General features: G+C 42.8%; 1 protein-coding gene across 3 annotated transcripts in view; it reads left to right on the top strand.

Annotated features, from left to right (window-relative positions):
* LOC139416612 (SPARC related modular calcium binding 2) overlaps nt 1–24,165 on the top strand; it is an 87,029-nt gene that overhangs the window by 49,576 nt on the left and 13,288 nt on the right. The window lies entirely within an intron of this gene.

Raw genomic sequence — 24,165 nt, 5'->3', positions numbered from 1 at the left:
ATGGAAATGATAAATGAGACCCATTGAATACAAATGAAGGCTGGTCTACACACCACAGAGTTTTAATGTGTGTGTGTTGCAAATGTATTTCTTGCACTTGATGCATGTGTACTGTGTCTCCCTGTCCTTCATGGGTCCACACACTTCTTGTTGCTTAGTTCAGGAATTTTATTAACATCTCACTCACTCACATATATAGTTACAGCAGGCCAAGGTAGGAGAGTCAGACACACACACACACACACATGCAACAACATCGCTCACACTTACTTCTGGTATTGAAGTTGTTGGTTCTGTGCGTCGGGCGGATGTGGCACCAGCATCCTCCTCCTGAATCCCCCTCACGATGGCTGCACAATCTGGGGTCCTTGGGATATGTTACCTCCTCTGGATTTGAGGTCTTACCAATACCTTTTCCAGCTCCACTATGAAAGAGCTATCTCCTCTGGAGCTTCCCTCTGTTCCAATCTGGGTTCAACGCCATCCAGATGACAAACGCATTTTATGCCGAGATGTCCAAGATGTTGAAGAATATCACAAGTGGCCAGTGTGGGGTTCTTATTTTACAGCTGTAGCCAGTCACCAGCTTGTCTAAATTGTCCACCTCTCCTTTTCTGGCTTTTGATGTTCCTAGCTACAGATTCTCCCATTCCTATGGAGCGTACTCATGAGTACCACATTTTTGTCTTTCTTTGGCATGTAGGACACTAGGGACGTGTCAGCCATGAACACAAACTTAGAGGAATTGATAGGCCTGTTCCGTGTATTCAACAGCTGAGGTGGGAGCTCTGGCTTGTTTTTTCGTACTGTTCCTGCCATCGTCAGCTTCCTCTTAAGGAGTTGCAGTCCCAGCTTGTGCGAAGTAAAAAAGTGTAATGTATTGTCATACAAATCATGTATTGTAATAACATTGTGCAGGTTCACACACTACAAAGGGTAAAGAGTGTGTGAAAAGCTGGAGACAGGCAGACAGGCAGGGAGACAGACAGGTTCTTGGTGCTATGTTGAAACAGCAAACCCAGAGAGGAGGAAGACAGACTGAAGGCACACAGCAAACCTTTTTGTTTAATTTTTACTTGTTTTCACCTACACACACACACTTTTATTACCCTCGGGACCAGTGGACCCGAACACGACATGTCATGTAAATGTGTAGGGGGGTGCACAGTGTGCATTCAATGAAAACGTTTTCTTTTACATGTTCTTCACAGAAAATGAGCCAAGGCCAATGAGTCTCAGGTTGAAAAAATTATGAATTGTATAATTTTTATTTTAGTAAACATTGAAAATGGGTCCCAAACAACCCACAGCAAAATTATTAACTTGGCCATGCTTAAAGAGATATTCTGTGTCTGATTTGCTATTGTTACCGATCTACCAATCTTTATGAGGCTTTAGAATCTGTGCTTGAAATTCAATACTTGACTGAGGGACCTTACAGATGTTCTATCTATGGGGGACAGAGGAAGGGTTAGTCATTCGAAAATCACGTGATCCCCTATTATTTCACACAGAGTGAGTCCAGCTTATTACGTGATTCGTTAAGCCAAATGTTATTCTGGAACTAATTTAGGCTTGCCTAAACAAAAAGGGGCTGAATACTTATGCAACAACTACATTTTAGTAATAAAAAAAAAAAATCCACTTTGACCTATTTTGTGTAAATTGTTGACCAAAAAATGGCAATTAAACCATTTGAATCTCACTTTGAAACACAACAAAATGTGAAGAAATCCAAGAGGTCTGAATACTTTTGCAAGGCACTGTAAATAAAATGTCACTAAGTAAAATATAATGAATATGTCACTATAAGGTTTAAAGATGATCACTAGCTAGGTTTCCATACAATTGGCGAAAGATTTTCATGCAAATGTTCTAAAGTCCATAAGAAATGATATGTGCATTATCCCACCAGATTTCCCGCTGATAAAAAGTTGTGTGATGACGTAGTGCACATGAAAGCACTTTTGCGCTTAAAGTTTCTGTGTACCGAATAAAAAAACTGAAGTTCAATATGTTTCCATCCCATTTTACTCTACCGATGTAATTGTGCATGAAGCTAATCACTGTGCACTTAACCACCATAAGTTATAAACTTATGAAATAAATTATGAAGTTTATCATAACTTATTTCATCTGCCTTTAAATGCTTTTCCACATTGTGGTTGTGGTAGAACGTAATATATCATCTCGTGACTCCAGGTTTAATTCGACATGATGCGTTTCAACCTCAATTATGACTTTCTATTTAACCAACAAAAAAATTATCGTCTAGAGTATTCTGTTTTGTCAACATTTGGGAAATTTCACAGCCAAAATTGCTGTTTTTTTGCATTAGGTAATTGATCTGCTAGAAAATGGTTGGATAGAAACCTGGTTACTATAAGTAACATGTAAGTAATATAAGTAATATGTCAGTTTAGGTGACATATTACAACATAATGGTTAGATATGACTATTTTGACATTCTAATGAGACCATGTTGGTTTCACAGCAGTTTACCCTGTCTGCTGATCCCAACACAAGGGGCAGAAACACAGTGCCTGTGTGTGTCTTTGTTGACATCATTAGTGTTTATCCATGAAATGCTTGACGCAGGCTGGCTTGATATTTCCCACAACCCCTCACATTGTGTGTGTGTTTGTGTGTGATAGAGAGGAGACAGATGCTAATTAGTGAGGTATGTAATCAGGGACTAACAGGGAGAGATGTGAAATAGGCCTGTGACAGGAATCGCCAGTTGAGGATGGAAGTGAAACCGTATGTGTGAGAGAGGGAAAGATAATGAAGGACAGGAAGTATGGGGGATACCATGGATAGTTAGTGGAAGATGGATGGACGACAGGGATAGATAGGTGTGGGCAGGGGAAATCCCAAGAGGGACTCCTGGTTGTTTTTTAGTTTTTTTTTTAGTACAGGAATGCCATTCAGTACAGATTATATTGAAGTTAAAGTATCTGCGGTGAAAATATTCAGTGTTTCCCATATGAAATTGTTACCAAAAGTAAGTTGAGTTGGCTACAGGAAAATATTGTTGATACTTGACAGGAAATTACACCAATCACATATTGGTTACCTTACTCTGTAAGTAGTCTTTGGATAAATATATGCTTTAGTTGTCACCTTTAGTTTCAGTCACCTTCAGCATTTTAGTCTAAAAACCAAAGTTAGCATTTGACGAGAGCAGCCAGGTAAACAAAACCAAATCATGGATTGCTGTCACTTCTTGTCTAAAGACTGCTTAAAGGGTAAGGAAAAACATATTCAATGTTTTGAATTTGGGTGAACTATCCCTTCAATTCATCTGTAAACCCAGCCTCTAATGGGATGACAGCCATTTTAATAGTGTGTAAGATTCAGACCAAGGGATCTTGGTCAGTAGTGTGTTTAGCGTTGGGCAGCTTTAGGTATACAATGAAGCAGGAAAAATGGCATAATCTACTGATCTGGTTTAATAAGGCGCTTTTAGGAAAGCCGATTGACACTGCTTTCACAACTGTGTTAAAAGACGTCTGCCTTGAAAACAGCTTTCATTCTTATTCACACTCCAGGCAGCAGGCAGAAACAAATAAAAAATAATAAATATAATATTCTCAAAACCAGACAGCCTCTGATACATGGGCTACATATAGACAGAGGGGCCCTGTTTCACTCACTCGGATGCTTTCTGCTTTCTCAGGTGAGATAGTTTCAGCAGAGAGGTAGAGGCGAAGTGAGAGGGCTCACTCACACCAAAATGTTCGGATGCTGGCTTGCCCTAAAGTAAATTGCTGTTTTTCCAAAGTTATATAATTACTTCAGTCGAAATGCAATTATTCAAAATATTTCACCAGAGAGCATGACTTAATCATTAGCTTATTTAAAAAATTAGCTGTGGAATATTTAAAATCACAGTCATGTAGGCCTATGCCTATTTGGGAAGCCTGCAATCGGCAATTTGGCAGCACACATGGCAAAAGACCTAGCTGAGTATTGAGTTGCGGCTGTCAGTGAAAAGCATCTAAAATATGTGTGAAGATAATGTGTCTTGAGTATAATTTAAAATGTTGAGACAAGAATGGGAGGGGTGTGTAGCTAAAATATGGCAAATCTCTCTCCAGAATGCATACACTCAGCTGTCCAGAATGCGCTCAGCTGTCTCCCTCTAATTCTTGCACCTTCATTGTGTGAATTATTTGCCCTCTGATTGTTTATTTTTGTAAATTCTCCATTACGTGTCAAAAGTAGGCCTGGTAAATGTACCATTAATCCCCATCATTTAGTTACGTTTTTTACATTTTATTTATTTCACCTTTATTTAACCAGGTAGGCTAGTTGAGAACACATTCTCATTTACAACGGTGACCTGGCCAAGATAAAGCATAGCAGTGCGACACAAACACCAACCCAGAGTTACACATGGAATAAACAAACATACAGTCAATAACACAATATAAAAGGCTATATACAGTGTGTGCAAATGAGGTAAGATAAGAGGGTAAGGCAATAAATAGGCTATAGTGGCAAAATAATTACAATATAGCAATTAAACACTGGAGTGATAGATGTGCAGAATGTGAATGTGCAAGTAGAGATACTGGGGTGAAAAAGAAGAAGAAAAAAAAAACAGTATGGGGATGAGGTAGATGGATGGGCTATTTACAGATGGGCTATGTACAGGCTATGTGCAGGATCTGTGAGCAGCTCTGACAGCTGGTGCTTAAAGTTAGTGAGGGAGATATGAGTCTCCAGCTTCAGTGATTTTTGCAATTTGTTCCAGTCATTGGCAATAGAGAACTGGAAGGAAAGGTGGCCAAATGAGGAATTGGCTTTGGGGATGACCAGTGAAATATACCTGCTGGTTGGTGCTGCTATAGTGACCAGTGAGCTGAGATAAGGCGGGGCTTTACATAGCAAAAACTTATAGATGACCTGGAGCCAGTGGGTTTGGCAACAAAATGAAGTGAGGGCTAGCCAATGAGAGCATACACGTCGTAAATGTGGGTAGTATATGTGGCTTTGGTGACAAAACGGATGGCACTGTGATAGACTGCATCCAATTTGCTGAGTAGAGTGTTGGAGGCTATTTTGTAAATGACATAGCCGAAGTCAAGAATCGGTTTTACGAGGGTATGTTTGGCAGCATGAGTGAAGGATGCTTTATTGCGAAATAGGAAGTTGATTCTAGATTTAATTTTGGATTGGAGATGCTTAATGTGAGTCTGCAAGGAGAGTTTACAGTCTAACCAGACACCTAGGTATTTGTAGTTGTCCACAAGTCATTGGCATTGAAGCTCGTCTGGAGATTTGTTAACACAGTGTCCAAAGAATGGCCAGAAGTATACAGAATGGTGTTGTCTGCGTAGAGGTGGATCAGAGGATCAGAGGAGGAGTAGGATAAGGGTATGGCTAAAGACTATAAGAACTGGTCATCTTGTGCGTTCGGAACAGAGAGTAAAATGAGCAGGTTTCTCGGCACAGAAGAATAGATTCAAGGCATAATGTACAGACAAGGGTATGGTAGGATGTGAATACAGTAGAGGTAAACCTAGGCATTGAGTGACGATGAGAGAGGTATTGTCTCTAGAGACATCATTTAAACCAGGTGAGGTCACCGCATGTGTGGGAGGTGGAACAAAAGGGTTAGCTAAGGCATATTGAGCAGGGCTGGAGGCTCTACAGTGAAATAAGACAATAATCAATAACCAAAACAACAATGGACAAGGCATATTGACATTAGGGAGAGGCATGCGTAGCCGAGTGATCATGGAGTCTTGTGAGTAGCTAGGCGGGCTGGAGACACGGCAATTCAGACAGCTAGCGGGCCGGGCTAGCAGGCTATCAGAAGGTCCTTAGGGGGACGTCGTGATGGAAGAGTCAGTTGTAGCCCCCTCGGGCAGTTACGTCGTCAGACCAGTTGTGATGGACCAGCAGGGCTCCGTGTAGTAAAAGGGTCCAGGCCAATTGGCAAAATAGGTATTGTAGCCCAAGAAAATTGGCTGATGGACCTCTTCAGCTGACAGTCCGATATGCTCTAGACAGCTAGCAGGCCGCAGGTAGCAGGCTAGCAGATGGGCATTCAGGGGACGTCGATGGAGGAGCTTGTTGAAAACCCCCTCAGGCGGTTTACATCTGTAGCCCAGTCGGGAAGGATCGGCGGGGCTGCGTATCGGCAGTAAGAGGGGTCCAGGCCAATTGGCAAAATAGGTATTGTTATTGTAGCCCAGGGAGTGGCTGATGGACCTCTTCAGCTAGCCGGGAGATGGGCCTAGCATAGGCTAGCTCCAGGCTAATTGGCTCTTACTTCGGGGCAGAGACATCAGCCAGGAGTAGCCACTCGGGTAGCAGCTAGCTAGCTGCGATGATCCAGGTGAAAAGGTTCAGAGCTCTGGGTTGAATTGCGCTGGTATGCTATGGGTTGAATCGCGCTGTACAGAGTCCGGTATGCTCTGGGTTGAATCGCGTTGCGCTGACTGGCAGGAGTTGTCCGGGCTAAAGGTTAGCTGATGACCGCTAGCAGTGGCTAGTAGCTAGTTAGCTGACTAGCTTCTGTTGGGGGTTCCAGTTCTAAAGTAAAGAAAATAGCAGATCCATACCACATTGGGGAGGCATGTTGCAGGAGAGTATGTTGGAGTTGAGGGTAAAAAATATTTTTAAAACATATACAAAATATATGCGAGGAAAAAAGATATATACACGGGACACTACAAGACGAAGACAAAGACGCCTAACTGCTACGCCATCTTGGATTGTTTTCGTTAATTAACGCATGTAATAATTAGCCTACAGTAATTTACCGTTCTCCTTCTTTGAGTGGAAACTTTGTTTACAGAGTTCACAACATGCTACACTTCTAAAAACAAGTTTTGGTTTATTTCATAACCATCATTTACGAGTTTAGTACATTTTTTCATGTTCTTTTGTTTGGAATCAGAGCCGGCTCTAGCATTTTGGGGGCCCTAAGGAAGATATGGTTAGTGGGCGCCCCACCTCACGGGCAAACATTTTATTGGCCCCCCTCTTAATGGTGTGGAGATTTTAGTTTAGAGTTCATTTTCTGCAATTCTACACATTTTGTCATGGGGACTAAAGAAAAGGTTACAGTTTTAAAGACCCAGTGCAGTCAAAAACATGATTTCTCTGTTTTTAAATATACAGTGCCTTAAGAAAGTATTCACACCCCTTGACTTTTTCCGCATTTTGTTGTGTTACAGCCTGAATTTAAAACGGATAACATTTCAAAAAAAAAAATGTCACTTGTCTACACACAATACCCCGTAATGTCAAAATGGAAATATGTGTTTTGAAATATTTACAAATAAATAAAAATGAAAAGTGTTGAGTCAATAAGTATTCAACCCCTTTGTTAAGCAAGCATAAATAAATTCAGGAATAAAAACTTGCTTAACTTATGGCTTGGGGGCAGTATTTCGACATCTGGATGAGAAGCGTGCCCAAAGTAAACTGCCTGTTACTCAGGCCCAGAAGCTAGGATATGCATATAATTGGTAGATGTGGAAACACTAAAGTTTCCAAAACTGTTAAAATATTGTCTGTGAGTATAACAGAACTGATATGGCAGGCGAAGACCTGAGGAAAATCCATCCAGGACGTGGGATCTGGAGAGCCTTGCAGTTGAGGGCGTTGTAGTTGTCATACCAGGCTGTGATACAGCCCGACAGGATGCTCTCGATTGTGCATCTGTAAAAGTTTGTCAGGGTTTTCGGTGACAGGCCAAATTTCTTCAGCCTCCTGAGGTTGAAGAGGCACTGTTGCACCTTCTTCACTACACTATCTGTGTGGGTGGACCATTTCAGTTTGTCTGTGATGTGTACACCCAGGAACTTAAAACTGTCCATCTTCTTCACTGCTGTTCCTTTGGTGTGGATAGGGAGGTGCTCCCTCTGCTGTTTCCTGAAGTCCACGATCATCTCCTTTGTTTTGTTGACGTTGAGTGAGAGGTTGTTTTCCTGACACCACACTACGAGGGCCCTCACCTCCTTCTGGTAGGCTGTCTCGTCGATGTTGGTAATCAAGCCCACTACTGTTGTATCGTCTGCAAATTTGATGATTGAATTGGAGGCGTGCATGGCCACTCAGTCATGGGTGAACAGGGAGTACAGGAGAGGGCTGAGCACACACCCAGTGTTGAGGTCAGTGAAGTGGAGATGTTGTTTCCTACCTTCATCTTTGTTAGCGATCCGCGACGGTGGCACTGTATTATCCTCAAAGCGGGCAAAGAAGGTGTTGAATTTGTCTAGAAGCATGACATTGGTATGCATGACGTAGCTGTTTTTGTTTTAGTAGTCCATGATTTCCTGTAGACCCTGCCACATACGTCTTGTGTCTAAACTGTTGAATTGCGACTCTACCTTGTCCCGGTACTGGCATTTCACTTGTTTGATTGCCTTGCGGAGCGAATAACTACACTGTTTATATTCAACCATATCTTCAGACCTCTTTCCATGGTTAAATGCGGTGGATCGCGCTTTCAGTTTTACGCGAATGCCGCCATCCATTCATGGTTTCTGGTTAGGGTAGGTTTTAATGGTCACAGTGGGTACGACATCTCCAATGCAATTATTTATAAACGCACTCACCAAGTCAGCATAAACAGTGGGCCAAAAAAGTATTTAGTCAGCCACCAATTGTGCAAGTTCTCCCACTTAAAAATATGAGAGAGTGTAACGGTTTTCTTGACTTGAAGGAGAGGCGGACCAAACTGCAGCGTGGTTTCTATTCATGGTTCTTTAATTAAGACTCTACACATGAACAGACTAACAAAACAAGAAATGTGGAAAAACAAAACAGCCCTATCTGGTGCAAACACAGAGACAGGAACAATCACCCACAAAACCCAACACCAAACAGGCTACCTAAATATGGTTCCCAATCAGATGACTAACACCTGCCTCTGATTGAGAACCATATCAGGGCAAACATAGAAATAGACAAACTAGACATGTAACATAGAATGCCCACTCAGATCACACCCTAACCAAACAAAACATAGAAACATACAAAGCAAACTATGGTCAGAGAGGCCTGTAATTTTCATCATAGGTACACTTCAACTATGACAGACAAAATGAGGAAAAAATCCAGAAAATCACACTGTATGATTTTTTTATGAATTTATTTGCAAATTATGGTGGAAAATAAAAAAGTTTATCTCAAAACTTTGTTATATAACCTTTGTTGGCAATGACAGAGGTCAAACGTTTTCTGTAAGTCTTCACAAGGTTTTCACACACTGTTGCTGGTATTTTGGCCCATTCCTCCATGCAGTTCTCCTCTAGAGCAGTGATGTTTTGGGGCTGTTGCTGGGCAACACGGACTTTCAACTCTCTCCATAGATTTTCTATGGGGTTGAGATCTGGAAACTGGCTAGGCCACTCCAGGAACTTGAAATGCTTCTTACGAAGCCACTCCTTCTTGCCAGGGTGATGTGTTGGGCTCATTGTCATGCTGAAAGACCCAGCCACGTTTCATCTTCAATGCCCTTGCTGATGGAAGGAGGTTTTCACTCAAAATCTCATGATACATGGCCCCATTCTTTTCTTTACACGGATCAGTCGTCCTGGTCCCTTTGCAGAAAAACAGCCCCAAGCATGATGTTTCCACCCCCATGCTTCACAGTAGGTATGGTGTTCTTTGGATGCAACTCAGCATTCTTTGTCCTCCAAACACGACGAGTTGAGTTTTTACCAAAAAGTTATATTTTGGTTTCATCTGACCATATGCCATTCTCCCAATCTTCTTCTGGATCATCCAAATGCTCTCTAGCAAACTTCAGACGGGCCTGGACATGTACTGGCTTAAGCAGGGGGACACGTCTGACACTGCAGGATTTGAGTCCCTGGCGGCGTAGTGTGTTACTGATGGTAGACTTTGTTACTTTGGTCCCAGCTCTCTGCAAGTCATTCACTAGGTCCCCCTGTGTGGTTCTGGGATTTTTGCTCACCGTTCTTGTGATCATTTTGACCCCACGGGGTGAGATCTTGCGTGGAGCCCCAGATCGAGGGAGATTATCAGTGGTCTTGTATGTCTTCCATTTCCTAATAATTGCTCCCACAGTTGATTTCTTCAAACCAAGCTGCTTACCTATTGCAGATTCAAATCAAATCAAATCAAATTTATTTATATAGCCCTTCGTACATCAGCTGATATCTCAAAGTGTTGACAGAAACCCAGCCTAAAACCCCAAACAGCAAGCAATGCAGGTGTAGAAGCACGGTGGCTAGGAAAAACTCCCTAGAAAGGCCAAAACCTAGGAAGAAACCTAGAGAGGAACCAGGCTATGTGGGGTGGCCAGTCCTCTTCTGGCTGTGCCGGGTGGAGATTATAACAAAACATGGTCAAGATGTTCAAATGTTCATAAATGACCAGCATGGTCGAATAATAATAAGGCAGAATAGTTGAAACTGGAGCAGCAGCACAGTCAGGTGGACTGGGGACAGCAAGGAGTCATCATGTCAGGTATTCCTGGGGCATGGTCCTATGGCTCAGGTCCTCCGAGAGAGAGAAAGAAAGAGAGAATTAGAGAGAGCATATGTGGGATGGCCAGTCCTTTTCTGGCTGTGCCGGGTGGAGATTATAACAGAACATGGCCAAGATGTTCAAATGTTCATAAATGACCAGCCTGGTCGAATAATAATAAGGCAGAATAGTTGAAACTGGAGCAGCAGCACAGCCAGGTGGACTGGGGACAGCAAGGAGTCATCATGTCAGGTAGTCCTGGGGCATGGTCCTAGGGCTCAGGTCCTCCGAGAGAGAGAAAGAGAGAAGGAGAGAATTAGAGAACGCACACTTAGATTCACACAGGACACCGAATAGGACAGGAGAAGTACTCCAGATATAACAAACTGACCCTAGCCCCCCGACACATAAACTACTGCAGCATAAATACTGGAGGCTGAGACAGGAGGGGTCAGGAGACACTGTGGCCCCATCCGAGGACACCCCCGGACAGGGCCAAACAGGAAGGATATAACCCCACCCACTTTGCCAAAGCACAGCCCCCACAACACTAGAGGGATATCTTCAACCACCAACTTACCATCCTGAGACAAGGCTGAGTATAGCCCACAAAGACCTCCGCCACGGCACAACCCAAGGGGGGGGGGGGGGGGGGGGGGGGGGGGGGGGGGGGGGGGGGGGGGGGGGCACCAACCCAGACAGGATGACCACATCAGTGACTCAACCCACTCAGGTGACGCATCCCCTCCAGGGACGGCATGAGAGAGCCCCAGTAAAGCCAGTGACTCAGCCCCTGTAATAGGGTTAGAGGCAGAGAATCCCAGTGGAAAGAGGGGAACCGGCCAGGCAGAGACAGCAAGGGCGGTTCGTTGCTCCAGAGCCTTTCCGTTCACCCTCCAACTCCTGGGCCAGACTACACTCAATCATATGACCCACTGAAGAGATGAGTCTTCAGTAGAGACTTAAAGGTTGAGACCGAGTTTGCGTCTCTGACATGGGTAGGCAGACCGTTCCATAAAAATGGAGCTCTATAGGAGAAAGCCCTGCCTCCAGCTGTTTGCTTAAAAATTCTAGGGACAATTAGGAGGCCTGCGTCTTGTGACCGTAGCGTACGTGTAGGTATGTACGGCAGGACCAAATCAGAGAGATAGGTAGGAGCAAGCCCATGTAATGCTTTGTAGGTTAGCAGTAAAACCTTGAAATCAGCCCTTGCTTTGACAGGAAGCCAGTGTAGAGAGGCTAGCACTGGAGTAATATGATCAAATTTTTTGGTTCTAGTCAGGATTCTAGCAGCCGTATTTAGCACTAACTGAAGTTTATTTAGTGCTTTATCCGGGTAGCCGGAAAGTAGAGCATTGCAGTAGTCTAACCTGGAAGTGACAAAAGCATGGATTAATTTTTCTGCATCATTTTTGGACAGAAAGTTTCTGATTTTTGCAATGTTACGTAGATGGAAAAAAGCTGTCCTTGAAATGGTCTTGATATGTTCTTCAAAAGAGAGATCAGGGTCCAGAGTAACGCCGAGGTCCTTCACAGTTTTATTTGAGACGACTGTACAACCATTAAGATTAATTGTCAGATTCAACAGAAGATCTCTTTGTTTCTTGGGACCTAGAACAAGCATCTCTGTTTTGTCCGAGTTTAAAAGTAGAAAGTTTGCAGCCATCCACTTCCTTATGTCTGAAACACATTCTTCTAGCAAGGGCAATTTTGGGGCTTCACCATGTTTAATTGAAATGTACAGCTGTGTGTCATCCGCATAGCAGTGAAAGTTAACATTATGTTTTCGAATGACATCCCCAAGAGGTAAAATATATAGTGAAAACAATAGTGGTCCTAAAACGGAACCTTGAGGAACACCGAAATTTACAGTTGATTTGTCAGAGGACAAACCATTCACAGAGACATATATATTCAGTCTTCCCAGCCTGGTGCAGGTCTACAATTTTGTTTATGGTGTCCTTTGACAGCTCTTTGGTCTTTACCATAGTGGAGTTTGGAGTGTGACTGTTTGAGGTTGTGGACAGGTGTCTTTTATACTGATAACAAGTTCCACCATAATTTGCAAATACATGTATTACAAATCCTACAATGTGATTTTCTACATTTTTTTTCCCTCATTTTGTCTGTCATAGTTGAAGTGTACCTATGATGAAAATTACAGGCCTCTCTCATCTTTTTAAGTGGAAGAACTTGCACAATTGGTGGCTGACTAAATACGTTTTTGCCCCACTGTAGGTCAATATTGTCCTCTGAGGCTGATCGTGGCTTCCCGATCGGCTTCCAATTGGTCAAACCAGCGTTGAATGGTTCTCGTCACTGGTACATCCTGTTTGAGTGTCTGCCTATTAGCCAGGATGAGCAAGATGGTTTTGTGGTCGGATTTGCCGAAGGGAGGGCGGGGGAGGGCTTTGTATTAGAGGTCGACCGATTAATCGGAATGGCCGATTAATTAGGGCCGATTTCAAGTTTTCATAGCAATCGGAAATATGTATTTTTGGATGCCGATATATTTTTTTTACAACTTTATTTAACGAGGCATGTCAGTTAAGAACACATTCCTATTTTCAATGACGGCCTAGGAACTGTGGGTTAACTGCCTTTTTCAGGGGTAGAACAGCAGATTTTACCTTGTCAGCTCGGGGATTCAATCTTGCAACCTTAACTAGTCCAACGCTCTAACCACCTGCCTCTCATTGCACTCCACGAGGAGTTACGCAAATGCAGTAAGCAGCCAAGGTAAGTTGCTAGCTAGCATTAAACTTATCTTATAAAATCAATAAATCAATCTAATCACTAGTTCACTATAAGTACACATGGTTGATGATATTACTAGTTTATCTAGCGTGTCCTGCATTGCTTATAATCGATGCGGTGCACATTCGCGGAAAAGGACTGTCGTTACTCCAACGTGAACCTAGCCATAAACATCAATGCCTTTCTTAAAATCAATACACAGAAGTACATATTTTTACACCTGCATATTTAGCTAAAAGAAAGGTTAACAGACAATATTAACCAGGTGAAATTGTGTCACTTCTCTTGCGTTCATTGCACGCAGAGTCAGGGTATCACGACTGTCTTGGTGTGTTTGGAACATGATAGATCGTTGGTGATGTGGACACAAAGGAACTTGACACTCTCGACCCGCTCCTCTACACCCCCATCGATGTTAATGGGAGCCTGTTTGGCCCGCCTTTTCCTGTAGTCCACTATCAGCTCCTTTGTCTTGCTATCACTGAGGGAGAGGTTGTTGTCCTGGCACCACACTGCCAGTTCTCTGACCTCCTCCCTATAGGCTGTCTCATCGTTGTCGGTGATCAGGCCTACTACTGTTGTGTCGTCAGCAAACTTAATGATGGTATTGGAGTTGTGTTTGGCCACACAGTCCTGGGTGAATAGGGAGTACAGGAGGGGACTAAGTACACACCCCTGAGGGGCTCCAGTGTTGAGGATCAGCGTGGCAGACGTGTTGTTGCCTACCCTTACCACCTGGGGGCGGCCAGTCAGGAAGTCCGAGTTCCAAATGCAGAGAGAGGTGTATAGTCCCAGGGTCCTTAGCTTAGTAAAGAGCTTTGTGGGCGCAATGGTGTTGAATGCTGAGCTGTGGTCAATGAACAGCATTCTCACATAAGTGTTCCTTTTGTCCAGGTGGGAAAGGGCAGTGTGGAGTGTGATTGAGATTGCGTCATCTGACGATCTGTTGGGGCGGTATGCGAATAGGAGTGGGTCTACGGTATCCGGGAAGATACCCTGTGTGTCATTAAGAGGGTGCATGGGCAAGACAAATAATAGAAGTGCCTTTGAACAGGGTATGGTAGTAGGTAACACAACTGTGTGAAGCATTGGAGTCAACATGGGCCACCATCTCAGTGGAAAGCATCGCTGTGGAACGCTTTTGACACCTTGTTGAGTCCATTCCCCTGACAATTTGAGGCTGTTATGAGGCAAAGTGGGTGCAACTCAATATTAGGACGGTTTTCTTAATGTTTTGTACACCCAGTGTAGATGCCATATGTCAAGGTTCATACAGATCTGCCCAGTGGTTCCGGAGGAGATTTCTTAATACTTTTTAATTTTTTAAAACTAAATTTAAATCAATCATGGCGGACCTAGTTCATATGGGTGAGGGGCGTGACCTTTCAATGTTTGCAATTTCAATCACCCGTTATAGCACCACCTTCTGTTCAATTGTCATGCATTGCATGAAAGAGTGTGGACTATGGGCCTTTACCACTAATAATAATAACAATAATGAACTGGAACAAATACAATTGGGTTTCACCAGCTTTACTGCTGAACCCCTAATTAAAGCTGCAAGCAGCATTTCCGGGCTTCAACTGTGGGCCCACTGATTCAACTTCAGGTCAAATTGGATGCTACAGACAACAAACACTATTGCGTTTTATCAATGGCAATTTGAATGCAGAGATACCGTGACGAGATCCTGATGCCCATTGTCGTGCCATTCATCCGCCGCCGTCACCTCATGTTTCAGGATGATAATGCATGGCCCCATGTTGCAAGAATCTGGACACGATTCCTGGAAGCTGAAAATGTCCCAGTTCTTCCACGGCCTGCATACTCATCAGACATGTCACCCATTGAGGATGTTTGGGATGCTCTGTATCGACGTGTACGACAGCGTGTTCCAGTTCCCGCCAATATCCAGCAACTTCGCACAGCCATTGAAGAGGATTGGGACAACATTTCACAATCAACAGCCTGATCAACTTTATGCGAAGGAGACATGTTGCTTGAGGCAAATGGTGGTCACACCAGATACTGACTGTTTTTCTGATCCACAGCCCTACCTTTTTTCAGTTATCTGTGACCAACAGATGCATATCTGTATTCTAAGTCATTTGAAATGCATAGATTAGGGCCTAATGAATTTATTTCAGTTGACTGATTTCCTTATATGAACTGTACCTAAGTTGTTGCATGCTGCGTTTATATTTTTTCCCAGGTCTCAAAAGACTTCCCCTGATGTTGTTTAAGCATTGTTTAGGCAAAAAAACAGAATTAGGCAAAAACTTCAAACTTATTTTTAAAGGTCCTACCAATGTTTTTTGCTGTGCATGACTGCACTTCACAGTGTGTCATCCTGCAGCATAAACCTTTTTTTGTTCTATTTGTCCGAAGTAGAGATCCTGTGTGGTTTATTGTGACTTACCTAAAAGCACCAACCACAATAGCAATTCACACTCCCAATCCAATCAGATGAACACATGAAAAAGACAAAAGAGAGACGTTAGCCAATGTCCACTAAACATTTCACAGTATATTATCCAATACCGAACATGTAATTATGTCGTAGATTGTTACATTGTGTCAGTTAGGGTTGTGTGATTTGGCAACAAAATAAATATGTCAAGCCCTGTGTGGTAGGAATATGTTAATTACCCGGAATGTCACTAGTATGCTTCCCTTCTATGAACCACCCTACTCAATTCTTTACTGTCCAATTTTCAATAGGTCTACTCATTGCTGAAGAATGAATCCTTATCCGACAAGTACTAGATGGTAGATGATTGTGGCTATAACATGCTGGCCTATAGTGCCTCTTTCTAAACCATTGTTAACCTGTTGCGACGACCAAACCCGGATCCGGGATTCTATTTATAGACCTAAGCTCATTACCATAACGCAACGTTAACTATTCATGAAAATCGCAAATGAAATGAAATAAATATGCTAGCTCTCAAGCTTAGCCTTTTGTTAACAACACTGTCATCTCAGATTTTCAAAATATGCTTTTCAACCATAGGAAAACAATCATTTGTGTAACAGTATCTAGCTAGCGTAGCATTTAGCGTTAGCATTAGCGTTAGCATTAGCGTTAGCATTTAGCAGGCAACTATCACAAAAACAAGTAAAGCCTTCAAATAAAATAACTTACCTTTGAAGAACTTCTGATGTTTTCAATGAGGAGACTCTCAGTTAGATAGCAGATGCTCCGTTTTTCCAAAAAGATTCTTTGTGTATTAGAAATAGCTCCGTTTTGTACATCACATTTGGCTACCAAAAAAAAAAAAAAAAAAAAAAAAAAAAAACGAAAATTCAGCCCTCAAAACGCGAACTTTTTTCCAAATTAACTCCATAATATCGACTGAAACATGGCAAACGTGGTTTAGAATCAATCCTCAAGGTGTTTTTCCACATATCTCTTCAATGATATATCCTTCGTGGAAGCCTGGTTTCTCCTTGCTCTCAAATGGAAAAATAATTGCACCTGGCTTTACGCTCCAATTTCGACGCAGGGACACCAGGCGGACACTTGGAAAATGTAGTCTCTTATGGTCAATCTTCCAATGATATGCCTACAAATACGTCACAATGCTGCTAACACTTTGGGGGAACGACAGAAAGTGTAGGCTCATTCCTTGCGCAATCACAGCCATATAAGGAGACAATGGAAAACAGAGCTTCAGAAATTCTGCTCATTTCCTGGTTGATGCATCATCTTGGTTTCGCCTGTAGAATGAGTTCTGGGGCACTTACAGACAATATCTTTGCAGATTCTGAAACTTCAGAGTGTTTTCTTTCAAAAACTGTCAAGAATATGCATAGTCGAGCATCTTTTCGTGACAAAATATCGCGCTTAAAACGGGAACGTTTTTTATCCAAAAATGAAATAGCGCCCCTAGAGATCAAAGAGGTTAACTTTCATGACTGGAATTAATCAAATTGTACAGACGATAAAAGCTCATATAGTGTAGAAGCAACAAGTCTATATATCTAAATATTTGAAAATGTACCTATTCCACCAGATAGGTACAGTTGAAGTCGGAAGTTTACATACACCTTCGCCAAATACATTTAAACTCAGTTTTTCACAATTCCTGACATTTAATCCAAGTAAGAATTCCATTTTAGGTCAGTTAGGATCACCACTTTATTTTAAGATTGGGAAAAGTCAGAATAATAGTAGAGAGAATGATTTCTTCCAGCTTTTATTTCTTTCATCACATTCCCAGTGGGTCAGAAGTTTACATACACTCAATTAGTATATGGTAGAATTTCCTTTAAATTGTTTAACTTGGGTCAAACTTTTCAGGTAGCCTTCCACAAGCTTCCCACAATAAGTTAGGTGAATTTTGGCCCATTCCTCCTGACAGAGCTGGTGTAACTGAGTCAGGTTTGTAGGATCCTTGCTTGCACAAGCTTTTTCAGTTCTGCCTACAGATTTTCTAAAGCATTGAGGTCAGGACTTTGTGATGGCCACTCCAATACCTTGACTTTGTTGTCCTTAAGCCATTTGCTACAACTTTGGAAGTATGCCTGGGGTCATTGTCCATTTGGAAGACGTATTTGCAACAAATCTTTAACTTCCTTACTGATGTCTTGAGATGTATATATCCACATAATTTTCGTGCCCCATGATGCCATCCATTTCGTGAAGCACACCAGTCCCTCCGGCAGCAAATCACCCCCACAACATGATGCTGCCACCCCCGTGCCTCACGGTTGGGATGGTGTTCTTCAGCTTGCAAGCCTCCCCCTTTTTCCTCCAAACATAACGATGGTCATTATGGCCAAACAGTTCTATTTTTGTTTCATCAGACAATAGGACATTTCTCAAAATCTTTGTCCCCATGTGCAGTTGCAAACCGTAGTCTGGCTTTTTTATGGCGGTTTTGGAGCACTGGCTTCTTCCTTGCTGAGCGGCCTTTCAGCTTATATCGATATAGGACACGTTTTACTGTGGATATAGATATCTTTGTATCTGATTCCTTCGGCATTTTCACAATGTCCTTTGCTGTTGTTCTGGGATTGATTTGCTCTTCTCGCACCAAAGTACGTTTATCTCTAGGAAACAGAACGCGCCTCCTTCCTGAGCGGTATGACGGCTGCGTGGTCCCATGGTGTTTATACTTGCGTACTATTGTTTGTACAGATGAACGTGGTACCTTCAGGCATTTGGAAATTGCTCCCAAGGATGAACTAGACTTGTGGAGGTCTCCACTTTTTTTCTGAGGTTTTGGCTGATTTTCCCATGATGTCAAGGTAAGATGGAAGTATGCCTGAGGCACTGAGTTTGAAGGTAGGCCTTGAAATATATCCACAGGTACACCTCCAAATGACTCAAATGATGTCAATTAGCCTATTAGATGCTTCTAAAGCCATGGTATCATTTTCTAGAATTTTCCAAGCTGTTTAAAGGCACAGTCACCTTATTGTATGTAAACTTCTGACCCACTGGAATTGTGATACAGTTAATTATAAGTGAAATAATCTGTCTGTAAACAATTGTTGGAAAAGTTACCTGTGTCATGTACAAAATAGATGTCCTAACCAACTTGCCAAAACTATAGTTTGTGAACAAGAAATTTGTGGAGTGGTTGAAAAACGAGTTTTAATGACTCCAACCTAAGTGTATGTAAACTTCCGACTTCAACTGTAAATCATAAATCAGACAGTGATATGATAACATAAAAATAACCTAACTTTTCAAAACACATTTCCACCACTGTTATTGTTGGAAAAGGTAGCTAGCGTTTATACATTTATCGAGAGCCCTGAAAAGTTAATCATGACGCTGTCACTGACTGACTTTGAGGAGAAGGCAGTCAAACCACATGGGGACAATTTGTACAAAGTGAGAATTCAGTGGAGAGAATGCATCTGTGATCAGTTTTACCATTTTACCAGCTTCCCCCCTTATAGGCCTTAGCTAGGTGGCTAACACGTTAGCTACCTGCCATTAGCTTTTTAGCCTCATGTCTATTCTAGTATTCTAATGGAGACCAATAGTAATGGTGTCTTTGTTGCCATCTTTTTGTAGGCACTAAATCTGCCATTGGTGTGTTGAGCAAAGCTATTGGAAAATTAATGGAGTTTTTAAAGGTTTTTGGATAAGCGCTGAAAATAAGGTCTGTGGTAAACACAGGCTTATGAGATCTGATATGTTTTGTTCTATGTGATAATTTTCATCTGCTAACATCATGTTGGGATTTTTATTTTATTTTAGGTAATAAAAAACAACAATGCACAAAAGGCTTCATAATTCATAAAAGTCATGTTATCTGACTGATATTATCTCATAGAACAAAACGTATAAGATCTCATAAGCACTGGCGCCGACAGAGATGGCCGCCTCGCTTCGCGTTCCTAGGAAACTATGCAGTTTTTTGTTTTTTTACGTGTTATTTCTTACATTAGTACCCCAGGTCATCTTAGGTTTCATTACATACAGTCGAGAAGAACTACTGAATATAAGATCAGCATCAACTCACCATCAAAACGACTCCGAAAGAGAGGGAAACGAGGCGGTCTTCTGGTCAGACTCCGGAGACGGGCACAGCGCACACCACTCCCTAGCATTCTTCTTGCCAATGTCCAGTCTCTTGACAACAAGGTTGATGAAATCCGAGCAAGGGTAGCATTCCAGAGGGACATCAGAGAGTGTAACGTTCTTTGCTTCACGGAAACGTGGCTTACTGGAGAGACGCTATCCGAAGCGGTGCAGCCAACAGGTTTCTCCACGCATCGCGCAGACAGGAAAAAACATCTTTCTGGTAAAAAGAGGGGCGGGGGCGTATGCCTTATGACTAACGTGACATGGTGCGATGAAAGAAACATACAGGAACTCAAATCCTTCTGTTCACCTGATTTAGAATTCCTCACAATCAAATGTAGACCGCATTATCTACCAAGAGAATTCTCTTCGATTATAATCACAGCCGTATATATCCCCCCCCAAGCAGACACATCGATGGCTCTGAACGAACTTTATTTAACTCTCTGCAAACTGGAAACAATTTATCCGGAGGCTGCATTCATTGTAGCTGGGGATTTTAACAAGGCTAATCTGAAAACAAGACTCCCCAAATTTTATCAGCATATCGATTGCGCAACCAGGGGAGGAAAGACCTTGGACCATTGTTACTCTAACTTCCGCGACGCATATAAGGCCCTGCCCCGCCCCCCTTTCGGAAAAGCTGACCACGACTCCATTTTGTTGATCCCTGCCTACAGACAGAAACTAAAACAAGAGGCTCCCACGCTGAGGTCTGTCCAACGCTGGTCCGACCAAGCTGACTCCACACTCCAAGACTGCTTCCATCACGTGGACTGGGAGATGTTTCGTATTGCGTCAGATAACAACATTGACGAATACGCTGATTCGGTGTGCGAGTTCATTAGAACGTGCGTTGAAGATGTCGTTCCCATAGCAACGATTAAAACATTCCCTAACCAGAAACCGTGGATTGATGGCAGCATTCGTGTGAAACTGAAAGCGCGAACCACTGCTTTTAATCAGGGCAAGGTGTCTGGTAACATGACCGAATACAAACAGTGCAGCTATTCCCTCCGCAAGGCTATCAAACAAGCTAAGCGCCAGTACAGAGACAAAGTAGAATCTCAATTCAACGGCTCAGACACAAGAGGCATGTGGCAGGGTCTACAGTCAATCACGGACTACAGGAAGAAACCCAGCCCAGTCACGGACCAGGATGTCCTGCTCCCAGGCAGACTAAATAACTTTTTTGCCCGCTTTGAGGACAATACAGTGCCACTGACACGGCCTGCAACGAAAACATGCGGTCTCTCCTTCACTGCAGCCGAGGTGAGTAAGACATTTAAACGTGTTAACCCTCGCAAGGCTGCAGGCCCAGATGGCATCCCCAGCCGCGCCCTCAGAGCATGCGCAGACCAGCTGGCCGGTGTGTTTACGGACATATTCAATCAATCCCTATACCAGTCTGCTGTTCCCACATGCTTCAAGAGGGCCACCATTGTTCCTGTTCCCAAGAAAGCTAAGGTAACTGAGCTAAATGACTACCGCCCCGTAGCACTCACATCCGTCATCATGAAGTGCTTTGAGAGACTAGTCAAGGACCATATCACCTCCACCCTACCTGACACCCTAGACCCACTCCAATTTGCTTACCGCCCAAATAGGTCCACAGACGATGCAATCTCAACCACACTGCACACTGCCCTAACCCATCTGGACAAGAGGAATACCTATGTGAGAATGCTGTTCATCGACTACAGCTCGGCATTCAACACCATAGTACCCTCCAAGCTCGTCATCAAGCTCGAGACCCTGGGTCTCGACCCCGCCCTGTGCAACTGGGTACTGGACTTCCTGACGGGCCGCCCCCAGGTGGTGAGGGTAGGCAACAACATCTCCTCCCCGCTGATCCTCAACACTGGGGCCCCACAAGGTTGCGTTCTGAGCCCTCTCCTGTACTCCCTGTTCACCCACGACTGCGTGGCCACGCACGCCTCCAACTCAATCATCAAGTTTGCGGACGACACAACAGTGGTAGGCTTGATTACCAACAACGATGAGACGGCCTACAGGGAGGAGGTGAGGGCCCTCGGAGTGTGGTGTCAGGAAAACAACCTCACACTCAACGTCAACAAAACTAAGGAGATGATTGTGGACTTCAGGAAACAGCAGAGGGAACACCCCCCTATCCACATCGATGGAACAGTAGTGGAGAGGGTAGCAAAATTTAAGTTCCTCGGCATACACATCACAGACAAACTGAATTGGTCCACTCACACAGACAGCATCGTGAAGAAGGCGCAGCAGCGCCTCTTCAACCTCAGGAGGCTGAAGAAATTCGGCTTGTCACCAAAAGCACTCACAAACTTCTACAGATGCACAATCGAGAGCATCCTGGCGGGCTGTATCACCGCCTGGTATGGCAACTGCACCGCCCTCAACCGTAAGGCTCTCCAGAGGGTAGTGAGGTCTGCACAACGCATCACCGGGGGCAAACTACCTGCCCTCCAGGACACCTACACCACCCGATGTCACAGGAAGGCCATAAAGATCATCAAGGACATCAACCACCCGAGCCACTGCCTGTTCACCCCGCTATCATCCAGAAGGCGAGGTCAGTACAGGTGCATCAAAGCTGGGACCGAGAGACTGAAAAACAGCTTCTATCTCAAGGCCATCAGACTGTTAAACAGCCACCACTAACACTGAGTGGCTGCTGCCAACACACTGACACTGACTCAACTCCAGCCACTTTAATAATGGGAATTGATGGGAAATGATGTAAATATATCACTAGCCACTTTAAACAATGCTACCTTATATAAATGTTACTTACCCTACATTATTCATCTCATATGCATACGTATATACTGTACTCTATATCATCGACGGTATCCTTATGTAATACATGTATCACTAGCCACTTTATACTATACTATGCCACTTTGTTTACATACTCATCTCATTTGTACATACTGTACCCGATACCATCTACTGTATCTTGCCTATGCTGCTCTGTACCATCACTCATTCATATATCCTTATGTACATATTCTTTATCCCCTTACACTGTGTACAAGACAGTAGCTTTGGAATTGTTAGTTAGATTACTTGTTATTACTGCATTGTCGGAACTAGAAGCACAAGCATTTCGCTACACTCGCATTAACATCTGCTAACCATGTGTATGTGACAAATCAAATTTGATTTGATTTGATTTGATTTAACCCTATTTTCCCCCCATTCAATTTACCCATAGGAACGGCTGAATGAACCAGAGGTAACTCATTTCCTGGGTTTTAGGGCAACAAGCTGGCGAGCTCTATTACTAATTCATTCTATGAAGAGCGTCTTTTTTCAACTGAACACAACATGAGTCATGTGGAGTGGCTAATGGCTAGATTGCTACTGAAATGTAGCACTGTCAAAGCTTCCGCCAGACAGGCTATTGAAATGTTGATAACGTTACTATCGAAGTCTGACACTATCCACTAACAACCCTCTCAATGATATAAAACTGCTTACAAAAACACCAATCAATCATTTGTTATTTTGTTACTAACTAACATTAGCTTGATATCCATCTCCTGTTCATTGTTCATCAGAGATAATACTGCTACAAATACCAACAAACCCATTTGATTGAAATCCTTACTTTGAACACAAACACGTTAACTGACACAACTTTCACATGCTTACCTTGATACCCACTTTGCTCACCATGCAAATGTCAGATTTTCGGTTGTCTGATAAACTTTCACTGGGCAACATACTGTGCAGGCGTCAGCACTGTTTTTACTGTGACACTGTTAGAAAAACACTTTAATTTATTGAATGTGGCCGTTGAAGATGTTCACTAAATTATCTATAACAGACACTTACAAATATAAAAATATGTAACTTTTTCTCATTGTGATAAAATTTGAGTGGATATAGGCAAATGCCAAACATGTTTTAAGCATCATAACATGCACAAGTGGCTGAAATAATTCCCATGGATCCAATAGCATACTTTCTTTTGTTTGTGCTTTAGAAACCTCCTGCCTCATGTTAATGACCCTGTTTCACTCAGTTTAACTGCATCCATTTATGTCACTCTGTAGCAGAAATATCCAATCAGGACAAGTTGCCACAATTAATACACAACCAGAAATTGAATGTAGGTTATTAGTTCATGTACATACTTTTTGCCATATTTTGACCATTATAAAATCATTCACTAAATCTAAAACCAAGGATTAACAACTCTCTAACTTTCTTTTTCCTGAGCTCTTTAAACCTCCCTACTTTCAACCTGCTGTCTTGCCTTCCGATGACCATGTACTGTATATCTAATACCTTTTCCATCTTGCAATCTACAGCAATGAGTTGTAATACAGCAAATCTTTATAGCGCTTGTTGATTTAATGAATAAGTCCTGCCCTTTTTCAATTAAATTCCAATGTGTGTGTGTATGTGTGTGT

Source organism: Oncorhynchus clarkii, chromosome 1 (assembly GCF_045791955.1).
Source record: "Oncorhynchus clarkii lewisi isolate Uvic-CL-2024 chromosome 1, UVic_Ocla_1.0, whole genome shotgun sequence".
NCBI classification, from domain to species: domain Eukaryota; kingdom Metazoa; phylum Chordata; class Actinopteri; order Salmoniformes; family Salmonidae; genus Oncorhynchus; species Oncorhynchus clarkii.
This window is presented reverse-complemented; position numbering and strand designations above follow the sequence as displayed.